General features: G+C 35.5%; 1 protein-coding gene and 1 non-coding gene across 6 annotated transcripts in view; both read right to left on the minus strand.

Annotated features, from left to right (window-relative positions):
- Positions 1-19,555, minus strand: part of LOC112654107 (leucyl and cystinyl aminopeptidase) — a 108,658-nt gene that overhangs the window by 78,232 nt on the left and 10,871 nt on the right. Inside the window, exon 1 of one of the 5 annotated variants that reach the window (XM_025438424.3) lies at positions 7,746-7,874. The exons of the other annotated variants lie outside the window; for them this stretch is intronic. The gene's annotated coding sequence lies outside the window, so the exon portion shown is untranslated. Of the gene's footprint in view, positions 1-7,745; positions 7,875-19,555 lie in introns of those variants that run through there. 5 annotated transcript variants of the gene reach the window in all.
- LOC112654207 (small nucleolar RNA SNORA13) lies at positions 6,779-6,905 on the minus strand. Its single transcript, XR_003132868.1, has one exon. It is a non-coding gene; the product is annotated as a small nucleolar RNA SNORA13 (small nucleolar RNA).

Consider the following 19,555-nt stretch of genomic DNA (forward strand, 5'->3'; position numbering starts at 1 on the left):
TTTTCATTGTTTTCCAGTAATTTATATTTTCAAATGCTACAAAACTTCTGCAACAGATTAACAATTAAAAAACAAAACAAAACAAAAAACCTCAATTCTTCACTCAGGTAATAAGGAGGAAATGGGTCGGATTGTTACTATAATGGCAATCCAGGTCAATATGAAGTTCTCAACTATGATGGCAGTAGAAGTGAAAAGAAGGCAATGATTACAAGTCATGTTAAAAAGGGAGAATACCCAGGAACTGATGCTCCCTTGGGCCAGGCAGGTCTGTAAGATGGAGTGATAGAGGGATCTATATCTATTCTCAGCATACATTCTGGCTTGGATAACTGGAAGAAAGAATGCCATTCATTGAGATTAAGAGTATAGGTTTTCAAATTCTCTTTGTCTTTTTTGTTGTTTTTTTTTTTTTAGGGGGGTGGTGGCTGTAAGAAGAAGAGTAATGAGAATGGAGTCAGGGGATGGCATTTGTTATTTAATATATGTCAGACAGCCAGGTGGAGATGTTTGACTAACAGCTTATTACAGAGTTAAAGACCTAACTTTAGAAAGAAGTTCAAATCCTGCCTCTTGGACTTACTGCATGATCTCAAATGGGTTACCAGACAACCCTGCACTTCAATTTCCTTACCTATAAATGTGGAAAACCTAACTATTTTATAGGATTGCTTGAAGATTAGGTTACGTGGATCTGGACTCAACACAGGCACCTGCATGGAAGATTCAGATTTCAGAATCACCTGGGTATGTATACAAAATGAAAATCATGCAGACAAGCGAAAAGAGGTAAGAGTCAGAGAGCATCAGCACTGAAGAGGTGGGCAGAGGAAGACCGGCAGAATTAGAAGGAACATTACTAAAGGTAGGAAAACTAGGACAATAGCATCCCAGAAAACAAAGGAAGTTTTCATGAAGGAAGAGACTTTTATGAAGGAAGGTCACTTCAGGTGCATGGTAGGAATGAGAACCTAACATCAACAGTCCAAAGAATGGAAAATTAACATGGAAGGCAAGAGCTGCAGGCTATTCTTTCAAGGTACATAGTTACATGTCAAGGGAAAAAAAAAAAAAAAACACATAACATAGGGCCAAACTAAAAGAAAGTATGGCACAGAGAAGAGTTAAGTCCTTCTTTAAATTTGTTTGTGTGCGTTTAAGATGGGAACAACTTTAAGAATGCAGGAAAAGTAAAGAATGACAAAATGTGGAGGTGAAGAAATAGACCAGAGCAAATGTTGGAATAATATCCCAGAGGGGCAGGAAGACCTCACACAAACTCCAGGAGAGAGATTTACCTTGGGAAGTAGGCACTTCTCTGAACTTGGGAGACAGAAAGTGAAGGTAGAAAAGCAGCATATATAAGAGCATGAAAAGCTGAGGAGGTGAAGAGCAGAGAGTCTCCATGTTTTCTATAACAGAGGAATCAAGGCTAACTGCCCAAAGGCAGTTGTGGGAAAGGCACAGGTGGCTTAAAGAGAAAAATGGAGTACAGGAGCAAAGGACCAGGGAAGGATGACCCAAGGACAAAGCATGGCTGAGAAGTTCAGTACATCCAGCAGATTTTGTCATACTACCAGTCTCCATAAATGCCTTTAGCAGTGCTTACCAACCCAAGTCTAAAAGAAGAAAGAGCATGTTATGTGTATTTTATCACAATTAAAAAATGAAAAAATTAATGCCAAAAAATGTTTAGAGTAGAGAAAGCAGATGGGATAATTCAGGGTTAAATATGTAGAGAGGATGTGGTGAAAAGTTAAGGGGAAAATGCATAGAAGGTGCTGGCAAGAGAGAAAGTGATTAACGGGTTGAATTTAGAAAACACAACAAAAGTAAAGCTATGGCAAAAAACATAGTGAGCAACTTGAATTAAAACAAGAAAACTTCTCACGATTTTAATCCCTTTAAACTACCATTACATTTTCTGAGAAAATGAAATGAAATGGGGTATATTTTCAAACCAACAAGCCAGAATAACTTTGAAAGAATAGGCCTAATTTCAACAAGGGTTTTTGGGCAGATCCAAAATGGTTATATTCAATTTGGTAATACAGCAACTTGCTTGCTTGCTTGATTTTAAGATTCTATTTATTTATTCATGAGGGACACACAGAGAGAGGCACAGACACAGGCAGAAAAAGAAGAAGGCTCCATGCAGGGCACCTGATGCGGTACTCGATCCCGGAACTCCAGGATCACGCCCTGGGCCGAACGAAGGCAGACACTCAATTGCTGAGCTACCCAGGCGTCCCAACTTGCTAGATTTAAATTGGACCAACAGTAAAGAATTATGCTTCTTTTGAGGCCTCTCAGATATATTTAAACAGAGCTAAAAGCTTCAAGCTTTTTTTATATCTTCTAGATCATTTCCAAATGGAAACTATAAAATTTCTGAAGTGATGGATACTTATCAAACAAGGTAATTATTTCCCCAATAAGCAATCCTCTGCAATCAAAAAGAGGTTTCATCTTTTAAAAATTTAAGCTTAAAAAGGAAATAAAACAACTAGAATTTAGAACAAAAACAGTGATTTTTCTGTATAGCCCTGATCTGATAAAACAATACCCCATTCCTCCTCAAGGGACACACTCAGAAAGTCTATTGATTACAATGCTTCTGTTAAGTTATGAGTTTAAGAAACATCATTTTCTCACCAGAATCTGAAGAGTAGTTACTAACAGGAGAAGTTTTAAAGATGTTCTCAAAAGCCTCTTTCTCTAATACACCCTGTTTGCTTACAAACACTGCTTGCAATGTATCAGCAGTGTCATAAAATACTAATGCAGAAAAGTCCTATATGCATTCCTACTTTTACATAGTGCTGTTTCAAAAAGCCCATTTAATTTTCCAATTGACAGGTCCAGGGTCACAACCTAGGATGCATGATCCAAGTAAAGGTCTTTCTTCTGTTCCCTTTTCCCACTTTGCCTCTCTTATGACTAGAGCGCTAGGATAGTCATGAATGGAAGAATAGAGGTGGGAGGAAGGAAGACCAAAGAGAAATGGTCAGTTCATAAGCACCATAAGCTCACTTTATTTCATTCTAGGAGAGACCAAGATTTATTTTTCCCTTTCAACTTACCTATAAAGTTCACTCCAACACATTATAAAAAAGGGAGACCTCCACTTCCAATATGACACTGTAATTGATACCAGACTTTTCTTCCTCTTGTAAACAACTATTAAACTGGACAAAATGATGCAACTATTTTTAGCTACTGGATAAATGAACAATAATGTGAGCCTACATTTGCTTGGTTCTCTGCCTTGGGACAACTTTCTAATTGTAGTATAGTGAGTTAGAGTCCTAGTAGAGCATGGCCGGACACTGGAGAGGGCAGGACTGTGCCGAGTAGGGACCACAGAAGTTTGTATAAGGGTTCCCTGAGAGTCCTTAACCAATGCTGGGTGTAACTACATAAGGCTTACAAAAGAGCGGCTGTAATAAGGTCAAGCAACAGAGGGAAACATTGCCAATCTAATCCAGCCTGAATAAAGAGAACTCATGACCAATCTGCATATCAATTTGAAATGCTAGAAAGGCTTCACTTTAAGGGAAAAAGTACACCCTAGAAGAAGACCAACTCTAGACCACATTAACAAAGTCTAAAACCAAGCCCTAACAAAATTCACAAGGCAAAAAGAATCTGGCGGAAGAGTTGTGCTAAGTTAGGGGAGCCAGAAAAAAACCCTTGAGCTTTCCACAGATATTCTCCCGGCAAACCATAAAGCCTAAAAAACCTGTATTGGGACATCAGCCAGTAACTAAACTGCTACTAAAAAACAAAACAAAACAAAACACTCTACAAATTTTTTTTTAAATTGGCATATCTTCAATATGTCAACACTGCCCAAAACATAATAAAAACATTACTAGACATTGAACAAAACAAGAAATGTGACCCATAAGAAAAAATAAGTCATTAGAAACTGACTTTAAATTGGCCCAAATATTGAATTTAGTAAAAACTTCAGAGCTGCTATTTGAAATATGTCTTAAATAAAGTAAAATGTTTTTAAACAACAATAAGAAAGGAAAATACATAAACAGATGAAACTCTCAGTAAGGAAACTGAAACTACACAACACAATCAAATGGGAGGGGGAAAAAGGAAATTCTAGGGTTGAAAGGTTCAATAATTAAAATGAAAAACTCACTGAATAGACTTAATAGGAGATTGGAGATGGCAGAAGGAAGAGTCCATGAACTTGGCAGATCACTAGCAATCACCAATTTGAGGAACAAAGAAAAAAATAAGATCAAAGAAAAATTAATACAGTATCAGAAATTTGAGACTGTCTAACACATATGTAACAAGAGCCCCAAAAGACTCTAAAAATAAAGCAGAAAAATATCTGAAGGCACAAAAGTTAAAATTGTATTAAGTTTGCTGAAAACACTATTACCAGATCCAAAAAGCTCATCAAACTCTAAAAACTATAGATAAAAGAAAATCATATCTAGCTACATCATGGTCAAAGTGCTGAAAACCAAAGAGAAAGTCTTTTAAAAAGCCTAAAAACAATATGTTACATACAGGAGGAAAAATAATACAAAGAACACTAACTTCATCATAACAATGGGGGCCAGAAGATGACAGAACAACATTTTTAAGGGGCTGTAAGAAAAAAAAAAAACCTGTCAACTCAGAATTCTATAACCAGTGAAAATATCCCTCAAAAAATGAGATAAAGATCTTCTAAAATAAAAGCTGACAGAATTAATCCCAAGCAGTTGTGCACTACAAGATCCTATAAAGAAGGTTCTCTAGGCGGGAGGGAAATGATACCAGACAAACTGAAATCTGCAAGAAGGAAAGAATATCAGAAATGATGAGTAAGTTGTTAAAAATAAAAGTTTATGGTCTTTATTCTTCTCAAAATTTCATTAAAAAGCTGTATATTAAAACTATCTTAAAGATAGTATGTAAGCAGTTTTTAACATATATAGAATATGTATGTTATATAATAAAAAATATGACAACAAGAGCACAAAGAATAGAGAGAGTGGATAAGAGGAATTAAGTTATATTTGTGAAGTGAGAAGGGGAAATGGAAGTATCCAGTGAAAAGTAGGAGATGTAAAGAAGAGAGAGAAACAGGTATAAGTGTTAAATGATATAATATTCACAATAAACAGACTTTAATGAGTTAAAGATGCAAATTTTAACCCTAGAGTAATCGATAGAAGTTGTAATTTAAAAGATGGATAGCTAAAAAGCCAGTAAAGAAAATAAAATTAATTTTAAAATACTCAATTAACCCATAAGGGGGTATTAAAAAAGAAACAGAAACAAAAATAAAAGGGACAAATAAAAACAATGGCAAAGTGGTAGATTTAAACACAACCACATAAATAATTTCATTAACTGTACATGGATTAAGCATTCCAACTAAAGGACAGAGATTGTCACACTGGATTTAAAAAAGCAAGACTCAACTACACATTGTTTATAAAAGATAACTTTTAAATTTAAGAACACAAATAGGTTAACAAGTTACAATAAAATTTTATTATGATAAAATAAATTCATCAGAATAAGATACCAAGCTTAAGTATGTATGTATCTAAAAAAGGAGCTTCAAAATTAAAAACAAAATGGCAAAACTCAAGACATAGAAACATCACAATCATAACTGGAGAGTCTATCATCTTTCTCTTCAAAATTGATTGAACAAGGAAAAAAGAAAAGAGTAAAGCCAAGGATATCTAAACAACACCATCATCTAATTTGACTGAAAAGACATTTATAGAACATTACACTGAACAACTGAAGAATACATATACTGGGCCATCAAACGAATCTCAATGAACTTTAAAAGACCGAAAGAGTTTTTTAGAGACTATGTTCCCTAGCCACAATAGAAATAATTTTTAAAAACCAGTAATAATAATCTAGACAATATATGGAAAGCAGAAAATTTCTAAATAATTCACAAGCCAAATAATAAACCACAGGAATTTTAAAATATCTGAAATAAATAATAAATTTTAAAAAATAAATTTATTGCTTTAAATGCCTATGTTAGAAAGAGGTTCAAAATTAGTGATATAAGTTTCCACCCTAGGAAAGCAAAAAGAATAGTATATTAAGCCTAAGAGAAGAAATAATAAAGAACAGAGTGGAAATCAAAGAAATAGAAAGCTGAAACAACAGAAATTTTTAAAGCAAAAAATGCTGGAGGGCAGGAAAGTAGTATTACTGGCTCTTAATCATATTCTCCTAGGAATTGGCCTTAAAAATCAACGTTATGTCAGGTCCTCATGGATCTCCAAGACCAGTTTTTCACTTCTCAAAAGTCTAGTTAGGTTCATGTAAGAGACAAATAAGAACTGGGTCCTGGGCTAGGGACAGAAATTCTCTTTCACAAGCCCCACAGCTTTATATCTGTACCTCTTCCAAGAGTGTCTGGTAAATATATAGCCAGGGATAATGCTACTAGCTACATCCATATGTTCCCCCCTCCTCTTAAAATAAAAAGCTAGAATTCCTTTTGTAAGTTTTTTTGTAATTTTTTTTTTGTAAATTTAAAAGGAATTGGAGCAGTACTTAAAGAAAACCTCTTATAAAATCTCTTCAATGGTTATAAAAAAAAAGCATTCTTATGCAAAAAGAAAACCAAAAAAACAACCTGTACTTAACTCATTTATTTCTGAATTTAGATTTCTGTATATTGTTTTATTAAAAAGAGAAATCTTTTTTAAAACTGTTTAAGAGAAACCATACATTTAACAGAAAACTCAAGATCACATGTGTAAACTAAAGTAAAAGCATAAACTGTTACTTATACAGCTCCTACACCAAAAATTCAAGGACAGGAAAAGGCTGCAAAGTGTTTAGATTCTGCTTTTTTTGACACCACATTCGCAAGTTTCCAAAAAAGAATGGGCAACACAAAGGCAAAAGGAAAAATGTCTTTCAGTGTCCATTTAAAATTTTAACTGAGTACTTCTCAATAAGACAAAGCAAAAGCAAAAGCCAAAACAAAAAAAAAAAAAAAAAAAAGCCTCATTTTTAAGCATTTGATTTAAAGTGCTACTTTATTTAGGGTAAATCACAAATCTGAGGTTCATTCTGTAGAAATACAACCATCCTGCAGTATAGCACAGGTTTACAGTTTTGTGAAACCCACCTCCAGGACCAGCAGCTTTGTTCTAAACCTCAGGGAGCCAGTGGCTAAACCTATATTTAAACTAAGTCATTCCTCAGCTCCGCGCCACGCTTCAACAAATCCTTAAACACATACAACCACGTACAGTGCCTGTGCTGCCTCTGACTGGTGTGCAAGGCCATCATGTGTAACATACGTCTCAGTTTCTCGCAAGCCTGGGCTTTCGTGGCCACTTCACCGCTGCACCCTGAGCCCAGCCTCCTCACCTTCCTCAGCCCACAGGACTTGCTTTTCTCACTCTTCAGTACACTAGTCCAATATAAGCTTTTCAAATCCCTAGTTTCTTTCACCTTTTCAAAATCAATTCAACTATTACTGGAACAAGTGTGCTACTGTGACCCATCCCCCTCCTCTCCCTAAAACAGCACACCATAAAAATTAAGACGCCTGTTTTCTCAGGATGAAAAGGTTAGAAGGACTGCAATAAAGAAATGCTTCAATGGGCCCTTAAGAAAATAACCCAGTGAGACTTTCACAGTAAATACCTTTTTCCCCTATGGTAACTCCTGAGACAATCTAGGAAAAGCAATTTGATTTATAGTAAACTTGACCTTATCTAGTCATCACTCACAAGAATCCTGCCAGCTTGATTGTTTATCCAATACAGGCTTTCTTCTATGGTAGCCACTGTCCACAGAGTTGTGTTTATAATTAGACTGTGCAGTGTTAATTATGCTGGCCGCCCTGCCAATGTTCTACGGAGCCTACAGGGAGAGATCAAAACAATCATTCCCGAATCATGAGTCACCTCACTCTTTCCACACTACAAACCCCTGGCAGCCTCTCAAATCTGTCAAATGATAGTTGTGCACACGACATGCTCATACAGCCTTTCACATTTAGGATGAAATATGAAGTTCCAAAACCTGCTCTGTACATTTTTCTAAAATTTTTCCACATTTTAATTCTGGAACTCCTTGCTTATTACAGAATTATATAATTTGAAGGTGAGAAGGTTTAGAAAAATTTCAAGGCCTGGTTTAGCCAATAAAGAAGGGAAGTTCTGCATAGGTAAACTATAATTATAGATTCTGCTTCACACTGAAACAGTCTTCTAGGGAGGGGCAATTATCTCATTCATCACCATATCCCTGGTGCCCTGCAGGGAAAATAGCTATAATAAATGTTGAAATGAAAGTAGCAACACCCAACATATTAAAATTAAGTATTAATTAATGAAAATTACCTCCATGTCCACTCACAGATTCTCCAAGGGCTAAATCTCCAAGGCTTACTAAAGTTTGGAATAAGATAGAATTAACAAGCTAGCTATGAGGTTAAGAAGGTCCTCCTAACATCTATTGTGGGGTTGGGTCCCAAATCAGCAGGGCTTAGTAGTACTTCAGTGATTATGGGCTTTGAATCACTCCGTATCATTTCTTCTGGACACTTGACTATTCTTACTTCTTACTTACTTCTTAGTACTCTTCCCTCAGAGCCAGTGTGAAATTTAAATCAATTATGCTTTAGGAGGCATAAAGCATAGTGCTGAGGAACCTGTGGATTTTGGTTCTGGCTCCACCACTTAGTGTGTTGTTGGGACCTCAGTTTTCTTACAGGTAAAAAGGAAATAATGACTGCCCAATCTGCTTAGATAATCATAGACATCAAATAAGATAAATGGGTCATAACACTTTGCAAACTATGAAGTGCTACATTAAATGTTATTTGCTAATATATTAAATAATTATGGTAGGAGCATCAAAATCATAGCAAATAAACACATCTTTTACTTTTCAACTACACACACAGCACTTCCCTTTAAAATGCATTGGTACAATCCATCCCCCCCCCCCTTTTACTATAAAAGATGATGCTTAAATGTCACCTACAGCACACATCAGTAAAAAAAATTCATAAAATAGATAAAGTCTAGAAACCCAATCTGTCTTCTGTGCCACAAATACCAAATGATAACATAAGCAACAATTCTGGCCTCTTGTCGTTTAAGATCAGCAACAGCAACGCCCATAAAGGATTTCAGTGTGGAAGACGGTAACTTGAGATAATTCTGTTTTGCAGAGATTTTAATACACAGGTTTTACATTTGAAGTCATGTGACTTTTGAGATATTTGCCAAATGGCTGCCTTGATTGTAAATACACTACAACTCTTCCCAAAATATCTCTAGGGATTAAGTGTATCTAAAGGCCATGCTCATTTACTATAATTGCATTTACACAATAAAACCCAGATAACCAATGACAGCTACACTTTATAAGAAGGCAATTTAAATTTATATAATGCTCACATTTTCTGATTAAAATAACCTGAAGGGCAGTATTACAAAGCTATCAATTTTACATTACCAAACTAAAACACTGTCAATAAACTTTTCACTATCTTCAAATTCTACACCACATTTTATTCCCTGAGCCTAATCACATCTGTTATTTTCTGTGCAATTTTGTAGTCAACAATAAGCAAAAATCAACATTTTAGTGCAGGAGGAAAGAAGCAAATAATATGAACTTGTTTGTTTTACGTTGTAGCTATGAAGCACATAATTTTAAATATCTATCAAGGAGAACATTTAAGATGAAAAGGAAGCATTCTACTAGAGAAGGCCAATGATCAAAGAGTATCAAATACAAACAAGGGCTACAGCACATAATCTGGACATGAAATGCTTCAAATATAGAATTTCACATAAAGGATCAAGGAGGGGCGGGGTGCCTGGGTGGCTCAGTGGTTGAGCCTCTGCCTTTGGCTCAGGTGGTGATCCAGAGGTCCTGGGATCAAGTCCCATATCAGGCTCCCTGCAGGGAGCCTGCTTCTTCCTCTGCCTACGTCTCTGCCTCTTTTTCTATGTCTCTCATGTATAAATAAATAAAATCTTTAAAAAAAAAAAAGGATCTAGGAGAAAGGGACAAATAAACACCTGTAGTTTAATACAAACCTTAACTGCAATACAAGAATTAAAAAATAAGAGTAATTTCCTTTAGTAAAGGAAGAAAATTTTCTACCTCAACAAATTAGGCATGCTTTTAACTTATGTCCACTTAAACCTCTAAATCAGCCAATGTTCTCCATTCCCCTCAAAAGACATTTTCTGACACCAAGTGCCCACTGATGCCAAAAGCGCTACTATCTAGAAGGTCCAAACACTTATGTCCCCACCAGAGCAGCTGTGTTCTTGCCAAGGATTAGTTGTTCTCCAGTCAATACATGCTAGTTAAAATTATGATTGTAGTTACATAAGTATTTCATTAAATGTAAAAAAAAAAAAAAGGAGGAAAACTGTTTCTGTGAAAGCTGAGTATGCAGCAGAAAGACCCTACAAAAGCAAGTCTCCCAAGTAACACAGCTGCCAAATTAAGTGTTACCAAGAAAAAACAAAAAGATTGGGGAAACAGGGCCCTACAGCAGAATGTTTGCTCCCAGGCTTCAAAGTGTCTAAGTTCTCAAACCACTTGAAAAAAAAAAAAAGAAAAGAAGAACCTGGAAATTATAGATGCATCATGGGCAGCAGAGAAGAACACAAAACTCTAATCAGTGGGTCCACATGCAAAATAAAAGCTTCAGTCCATAAGACAATATTAGTAACTAAATTTACACATTTTGACTTGAAATACTAGAGCAAAGTATTTTTCTTTATGACTTCCATTTTTAACTAGTTTTTCAAAGTTATTCATTATATTTGAGATCACATTAAAGGGAAACTGATCTAAATCTAAGGTTTACCCTAACAGTTCATCCTGACAATCAAGGGCACGCACACATCTAAGTTCCCCCAAACACAAATCATAATGTATACATCTACTCATGAATGTCTAAAGAATAATTTTACTACAACACTTAAGAACTTTACTCTGTAGTTACACTTGCTGATGAGTTTAAACCACAAGATGTTTAAAATCATGTCTCATTAATACATGTCAAAACTTAAAACGTATTCTTTGACTAAGTAACTCCAGAAGAGAAATACATCCTATGAGTAAATGCAGAAAGATGTATGTATAAGAATGTTTACAGCAGTCTTATTTACACAGTAAGAAAAAGGAAACAATCTAAGTATGAAACTATTGGGGCTAGATATATTCATACCTAATAAAATATCAGAAATAAAAATTAATTATATCATAAAATTTACTGCTATCTAAAACATGGAAAGTTGTGCAAAATATAGTATTAGGTGGCAATTTACAGAATTTTAAATAAATATTCATCCAGTTGGACGCACCGTAAATAAAAATGTTAATACTAGTTATTTCTGGGAGTTATGGGTATATTGAGCATTTTTATTATCTATACTTTCTACTTTTTATCTGTATAAAAACAGGAAACCTCCCTCAAATTTATACAGACCATGCTTTAATCTGTGGAGATCTAAAGTTAACGAATTGATGAAAAATTATCAACACTGTTGCAGTGTCTTAGAAATGGCCCTGGATGGTGCAGGAAACCTGGGAGAGCAGGACAGAACTTGCTATTAACCTCCCATGGGACCTCTTATTAAGAAGCGGAGTCTGTATCTCCACCCCTTGAATATAATGGCCTTAAAACTTGCTTCCATTAATGGTACTGCATAAGTGACACTGTAAAATTTCTAATCCTAGCTTTAAGAGGCCCCGTCCCTTTCATTATTTCTCTTGTACTGACCGGAAAGCCCCATAAAAATAAATCTGAGCTAGTCTCCCTGTGGATGAGGAACCGTGCTGGAAAGACAGGCCCAGCCAACAGGCAGCACCAATGGCCAGATACGCCAATTAAGCTATTTTAAATCTTCCAGCTCCAAATTAAGCTGTTAAATCAAGTGACCTCAGGCAAGACCAGTGGAAGAAACATCCAGCTGAGCCCAGTACAAACTGATGACCTACAAAATTGTGAGCAAATAAAATGGTTATTATTTTAAGCCTTAAGTTGTGTCGTTTGTTAGTTACACAGCAATAGATAAATTATTTATCCATCATCCACACAGTAGCTATTAATATTGTGGTGTACAATTCTTACAGATTCATTTATTCCCTAAGACAAAACTGAGGTTACACTGTACATACTAGTTCTATGATTCTATAGCATCTTGGAAATGGGAACACAAGCAGGGCCTCATGGTCAGACTTCAACTCTGACCCTTTAGAATAGAATACCCAATATTCAGAACGTACAGCATTCTTCAAATGAAAACTGTGCAACTGTGGGCTTTTCCTCCAAAGCCCAAGAGCCTTGAAATACATGACATCTTTATCCCTCATCAACAGATATGTGGATGCTCTTTCTGCCTGGGGTCCTAGTACAGGACTAGGTCAGACAATGAAAAAAGTTAACACCAAGTTCATTATCAAAATCCCCTTCTTGGGATCCCTGGGTGGCGCAGCGATTTGGTGCCTGCCTTTGGCCCAGGGCACGATCCTGGAGACCAGGATCGAATCCCACATCGGGCTCCCGGTGCATGGAGCCTGCTTCTCCCTCTGCCTATGTCTCTGCCTCTCTCTCTCTCTCTCTGTGACTATCATAAATAAATAAAAAAAATAAAAATTAAAAAAAAAATCCCCTTCTTAATTCCACCACCAATAATTATGATGATCAAAATCAACATTCACTAAGGGCTTTAGCATGTGCTAACAATGAGCCAGGCACAGCAGAGTAGTTAAGAATGACTCTCAAACCAGACTGGAAAAAAAAAAAAACAAAAACAAAAAAAAAACAGACTGGTCACTTCCTGTGTAACCCGGAGCAAGTTATTTCATCTTTCCAAATTCAGTCTGTTCATTTGTAAAATAGACATAATAATAGTACCTATCTCATTGAGTTTTGAGAATTAAATAGTATAAGTGTAAAGCATTTAGAACAGAGCGTTAGTAAAGTGCCACACTGTAAAGTACTAAATAATTATTAGCTTTTGGTATTATTAATCAGCATTTTACATACGTCATCTCATTTAATTTAATCCCCACAACATTTTATAGATGAAGAAGTGAGAATCAGAGAGGCTAAATAACTTGCTGGTAAGTGGCATGGCCAAATTTCAAACCTACATTTTTCTGACTGTAGTAACTAAACCCTTCTAGATCGTGTGCCAGGACTTAAAATAGCTCCGGGAATGTCAAACCAAGTCCCACGTGCCAGAGAAAAGTCCTATGTCTTTGCAGCCTCTGGATCTGGTTGGGGCGGTCACAGAGCCACCTCTATTCTAGGTCAGAGCTGAAGAACTACAAAGAGATTGATACAACTACCACCATGTGTCAGACACTGAACACGATGGTTCGCACAACTCTCTCCACCAGGAATTTAGTAGGTATTCAAAAGTGCTGTTTGATTTTCCCAATTACATTCCCTGTTATAACTTCATCACGGGCAGTAAACTGAACTTTCTACCACTCGTTAGGATTATGAAATTATCCAAATATAACACTCATTTTACTGAAACTTTTTTTTTGATGTCTTAGAAAACTAGAAACTTTTTATGCTACCCTCTAAACCCATTATATTTTATAATTAATTTTTGTTCAGTTATTCAGTTGGTTAGGAAATATTAATGAAATCAAGACTTCATTTTTTAATTTTTAAATTTTAACTTTCCTACAAGGAAGATGGAAGTGAAACGATGAGTGAATGTAACCTACCAAACTGCTCGGCTAAGTTTAGTTCTACCCAAATTCAGCTCAATGATTTTGAAAACAACCACTTTCTCAGACTTACAGGAAATGGTTAAGCAACCTCAGATAAGTCATTTGTTCTTGTGCCATGGTAGACAAGTTTTTTTTTTTTTAAATGAGTCCATTTCAGATAATAGAACTTCATAATGTTGTAAAGCACTCATCTATCTAAATAGCAAGTATATAAGATGCTAGAGTTATTACTTTATTCTATTCTTTTTCCTATGAAAGAGCAAAGAACTATAATGTTTTTTTAAAAATGAGTTTTTACATTTCATAGTAAAATGAATTCTTAAGACTTTAAGGCCAAACCAGAAAAAGAAAAATGAACACATTACAATGAACAAACAGGTTGACAGTTCAAGACTGAGCAACATGGTTCCATCCTGATCTCAGACAAAACAGAGACGAAATATGATTGAAAAAATTGTATTTTTAGGGAAATTTCTCATGTTGTAATATAGCTGATTTTTTGAAAACTATGCACTGTCTCCTTCTACCCTTTAGTACTAGGTGAATCCTAGAACTGGAAAACATGATACTTGGGACAGCAGAGTCTGCATAATCATAAATGTAGGAGTTTTCTGGCTAAGAGATGAAACTTTACTAATTTTTAAAATTTGTTTTTTAATGCAAATGTTTCTAACACATTTTATTACTTTCCCATCTTCTTACAAAGACTGGTCTCAACACAGTCATCATAGGGAAAAAATAATTGCACTGCTCTTTGTTGGGACACAGAACTCACCGTCCTAACTGATAAAAGAATAGTAATATAGGAAATGACACCCCATACCTAAAACACCAAATTGGCCAACTTGCTTAAAAAACATTTCAGTTAGCAACTTAAAAGTTTACAGCAAATCATACTGTGTGGGATTTTTTTTTAAGTTTTACTTTAGATTTCTTCACTGAACCCACTGTAGCTGTTTACTCCAGCTATTTATAAGTTCAACTGAAGGTCAATTTTGATTATGATCCACATATCAGACAATAAATATTTCTTATAGGTAAACAAATTATTTGAAGAATCCCCAGAAAAGAGTGAGGAAAAAAATGAACAGTGCCACAGAGACCTGTAAGAAAGTAGCAAAAGAACTAACATATAATTGTATGTAATTGTATGTAATTGGGAGTCCCAGAATGACAGGAAAAAAACAGAGACAGAAAAATTATCAAGAAACAATGGCCCAAAACTTTGCAAATATGGTGAAAGATATATACTTATAAATTCAAGAAGTTCAATGAATCTTGGGGGGGGCAGGGGGGGGAGTAAAGTCCAAAGACAACCAAACCACGACCCAAACAACCAAACTGCTAATGACCAAAAGTAAAGAAAAAGTTGAAACCAGCTAGAAAAAAAGTGATATATCATATATAGGGTAACACTGGTTCAAATTACGACAAGTTTTTTTGGTTTTGGTTTTCTTTTCAAAGAAAACTCTATCTCCATCCTCATTCCTAGGCAGTCACTGACCTGTTTCCTGTTACTACAGATTAGTTTATTTTCTACTTTTATAGAATTTTATTAAAGATTTTATTTATTTGACAGAGAGTGAGAGAGAACATAGCAGGGGGAGTGGCAGAAGGAGAGGGAGGAGCAGGTGCCGGACGGTGGGGCTCGAACTCATGACCCAGAGATCACAAGCTGCAAGCTCTGTGTAGAGCCAGGTAGGCATCCCACCACAGGTTTCTTAACAGAAAACTACGGAAGCCAGAAAATGATAGAATAACACCTTTATTGTTTTTATGTACATGGAACAATTATTATATGTGGTTGTGTAATATATATAGTAACTGTATTAATATATATTGCACATTTGTGCAACCTTTTTTTTAATACTTTTGTGTAAACATGTATCCAGAATACATAAACAACCCTTATCACTCAAAAACCGGGCAAAAAGATTTAAACAGCCATATTTCACACACACAAAAAAGCCAAAAAAATATGAAAATATGTTCAACATCAGCAGTCACCACGGAAATGAAATTAAAACCACACTGAGATACCACTATGCACACATTAGATTGGTCGAAATTTTAAAAATTAATCATACCAAATATTGGCAAGGACATAGAGAATAAGCACTCTCACTCCTAATGGAAATGTGAATTGGTAAAACCAGTTTGGAAAACAGATGGCAGTTTCTTAAAAAGTTAAAACACAGCTACCTGATGATCCTATCAATCATTTCTTAGGTATTTACCTAAGACAAACAAAAACAAAGGACTACACAAAGACCTGTATTTGAATGTTCACAACAGCTTTATAATAACTCAAAATTGGAAACAAATGTCCATTAAGAGGTGAACCAACGAATGATGGTATATCAATACAATAAAATACGAATCAGCAATTTAAAAGAGAAAAAAGAAAAAAAGGAACTACTGGTATTACATGGATGAGTTTCAAAATAAATTATACTGAGTGAAAAAAAAAATACAGGCCAAAAAAAAAAAACGGTACATGATTCCATTTATACAAAATCTATATAATTCTATTTATATATAATTCTATAAAGTAGGGACACCTAGATGGCTTAGCCAGTTAAGCATCTACCTTTGGATCAGGTCATGATCTCAGGGTCCTCAGGATGGAGGGAGGGATAAATTGTAAAGCTTTTTTGTTTTGTTTGACTTTACGTTTAAAAAATGTAACACCAAGAATCAGGAATATGCAACACTTTGGTACTCTTGATTTTCATTATAAAAAGGTCAATTTGAGAGGTTTATTTGAACAATAACTACACAATCACCCACCAGACTTCATGACTTTGTAACAAAACTACTTTTTGTCCACTCACACAGAGGAAGTGTAAAAGGTCTCCTGTTTAAAAGTATTCCTGACACTTCTTATAAACACCAAGAGAGTTGATGGCTTTCTCTTTAATAACTATTTCAAAGTACTTTGAATGGATGTGTTAGCACACGTGAGTATATCACCTATTTTTCTAGAACTCTAGCTCAGCTGGCTCAACTTTTGTGTACATGCCGGGATGTACATATTTACATGTGATCACAGTTTACCATAGGTCTTCTTTCCCAGGCAAGACAGTTTTAAGTAGATCAGTCCTAGTTATTCAGGCCCCAAAGAGACCAGAGAAAAAAAAGAGGGTTGACTTTAGTTCTCTTAAAGGTATAGGTCATTCTATGAGGGGGCAGGTATGGGACAAAGGGTTTTATATCATTCTGGACTCCACAGACCAAGACAAGCAGAAATCAAAAATAATTGAACTTTGGAAGCTTTTAATTCATTATAATTAAGATAAGTCTAAGATATCACTCAAGGGCTGAGAAATTAAACAATACATCCATAAAGTGTATGTTGGAGGGAGGGGGTATTGAGAAAGAGGGGAAACTTGCTAAAAAATCTTGCAAGTATAAACAGAAAAGAGATAAAAATCAATTTTTTAAAAGACAATTGAATGTTTTGTTTTTCTTTTTAAATCTGTGCCCTCCTTAGAACCATCCAGGGCTGAAATAAAATGACCTTAGAGTCCTCAAACAACCAAGGCATCTGAGGTGTGGCTCGTCAGATATGCCTGACTAGGACATTTCCTTCTCCTATGACCTAGATTTATCTTAAGACACTTGCTGCCCAATTCCATCAGCTCCACTTTCTACCTGTTTTAGAATTTTAGAATAGTTCTCAAGGCACAGCATAAGTACCCCTGAGAATCCCTGATACTCTTAGTGGCCTTCAAGGCCAAAACTGTTTTCATACCGAGCTGTTATTTGCCATTTTCACTCCCAGGCTCTCCTAAGTATACAGTGGAGTTTTCCATAGGCTACACGACACGTGATACAACAGACTGAACACAGAAGCAAATATGAAAATTCAGTTGTCTTCTAGTAAGCCAGATGTTAAAGGGATTTGCAACGGTGGAAGGTAATTGCTCTATTTTGTTTTGGAGGATAGCTATTTTTCATTCCAAAATGTCATTTCTGTTAACATGTAAAAGGTTTTTTATTGTTAGTATGGAATCTACTAACTTATTAATTTTTATCTTTTAAAAAATTTCAGTGCTAATTTCTGATGCAGTAAATATCAGAGATATAACCCATATAAACAAAACCTCTTAGGTGTTCCCAATAATTTTGAAGTGTATAAAAGGGGTCCTGATACCCTAAGATTTGAGAAGCATAACTCTTGCCTTTAAAGATAAAAAAATTCCCAAACTTTCCAGATATCATAATTTGAGCACTGCAGTTTCATTATACTGTATGAAAAAAGCATATAGAGAAACTTATTAAGAAAGAAAAATAAATATAGGTGGTCTGCATAACTTTATAGTACGGCAGGCAGGGGCAAGGGGTTCTGAATCACCCTGAATTCCTGGGTCCAGAAAAAAAGAACTGAACCATTTGTGTTCCTTTCAGCATCCTCAGGCAGAAGGAACATAGACTCTAATAATTTGCTCCTATGGAAAAACACAATTTTCTTTACCTTGAGATAAATAAACTATCCAAAACGATGGTTCCCTATTCCCCTCAAATTCACATGTTGAAGTGTTAACCCCCAATGTGACTATACTTGTAGACAGGGCTTTTAAAGAAATAATAATGGTTAAATGAGGTCATCAGAGTGGGGCTAATAAGATTGGTGCTCTTATAAGAGAGAGAGAGAGAGACACCAGAGATCTGGGCACAGAGGAAAAGCCATGTGAGGACACAGCAAGGTGGCCAACTGCAAGCCAAGAAGGGGGCTCTTACCAGAAACCAGCCACGCTGCCACCTTGATCTTGGACTCCTAACCTCTACAACTGTAAGAAAATAATTTTTCTTTGGTTTAGGTCACTAATTAAGTCTTACAGTTTTTTGTTACAGCAGGTTGAGCTAATATACTGCCTATACCATTTCTATATAAAAACTCCATAAATATACTAAGTAAGGTATAAGATATATAAATAAGGTAAGGTATAAGGTAAGATATATAAATAAAGTAAGGTATAAGGTATATAAATATACTAAGTAAGGGAGGGAAATACAGATTTTTTTTTTAAGGGGGAAGGCAATGTTGAAAAAATGTCTTCACAGTTTATATATTATAATCTCCTTTACTTGGGTACTAGTAGTTAGTGTTGTTCTTCTCAAAATGTCATTTAATTTTTATCTTTTAACATCAGAACAGAAACATCTACATTTTTTTCTTTCCGGTTAGTGTCATGTCTAAATTCATGCTTTCATACCTCAGCTCATGTTGTAATACTGTAACTCAGACCATTAGTTATTCTGTTGTGTAAACTAATGGGGAATCCTGCCTTTCAATATCTTTGTCTAAGTGACAGCCATGAGACAGCTTCCTCTACTTTACTCTATCCATGAGGCCACTTGAATTCTTATGCATGACCAGTTCATGCCTTTTTGACCAATTCTGATAGTAGGAAATTTCTTTTTAAAAGTCCCATCTAATTGACTTGGTATTTGTTTTTGTGGCTCTCTAATGAAAGACAAAGTATCCCCAAAGGTCCCCAAAGTATCTGAACAGTTATCCCCAGACAAAGTATCCCCAAAGATCCCCAAAGTATCTGAACAGGTCAGTCAGAAGACCCACAGCACTGCAAAAAGAGAAACTGATTTAAGTGCATCATGTAGTTCTCAAATGCAAAGCAGCTCTCTAGCTATGCGATAAGCACAGAAGACGAAAGGAGAGGGAAAATATTGGGTCATTCTTTAATTTTGATTCTGAAAATGCTTCAGAGTAAGAGATTCCCTTCCACTAACCTTCATCCCCCTTCCCCTCAAACACTTTGACCATTTCTCATTTAGCACTATCTTC

Source organism: Canis lupus, chromosome 3, assembly GCF_003254725.2.
Source record: "Canis lupus dingo isolate Sandy chromosome 3, ASM325472v2, whole genome shotgun sequence".
Lineage (NCBI taxonomy): Eukaryota > Metazoa > Chordata > Mammalia > Carnivora > Canidae > Canis > Canis lupus.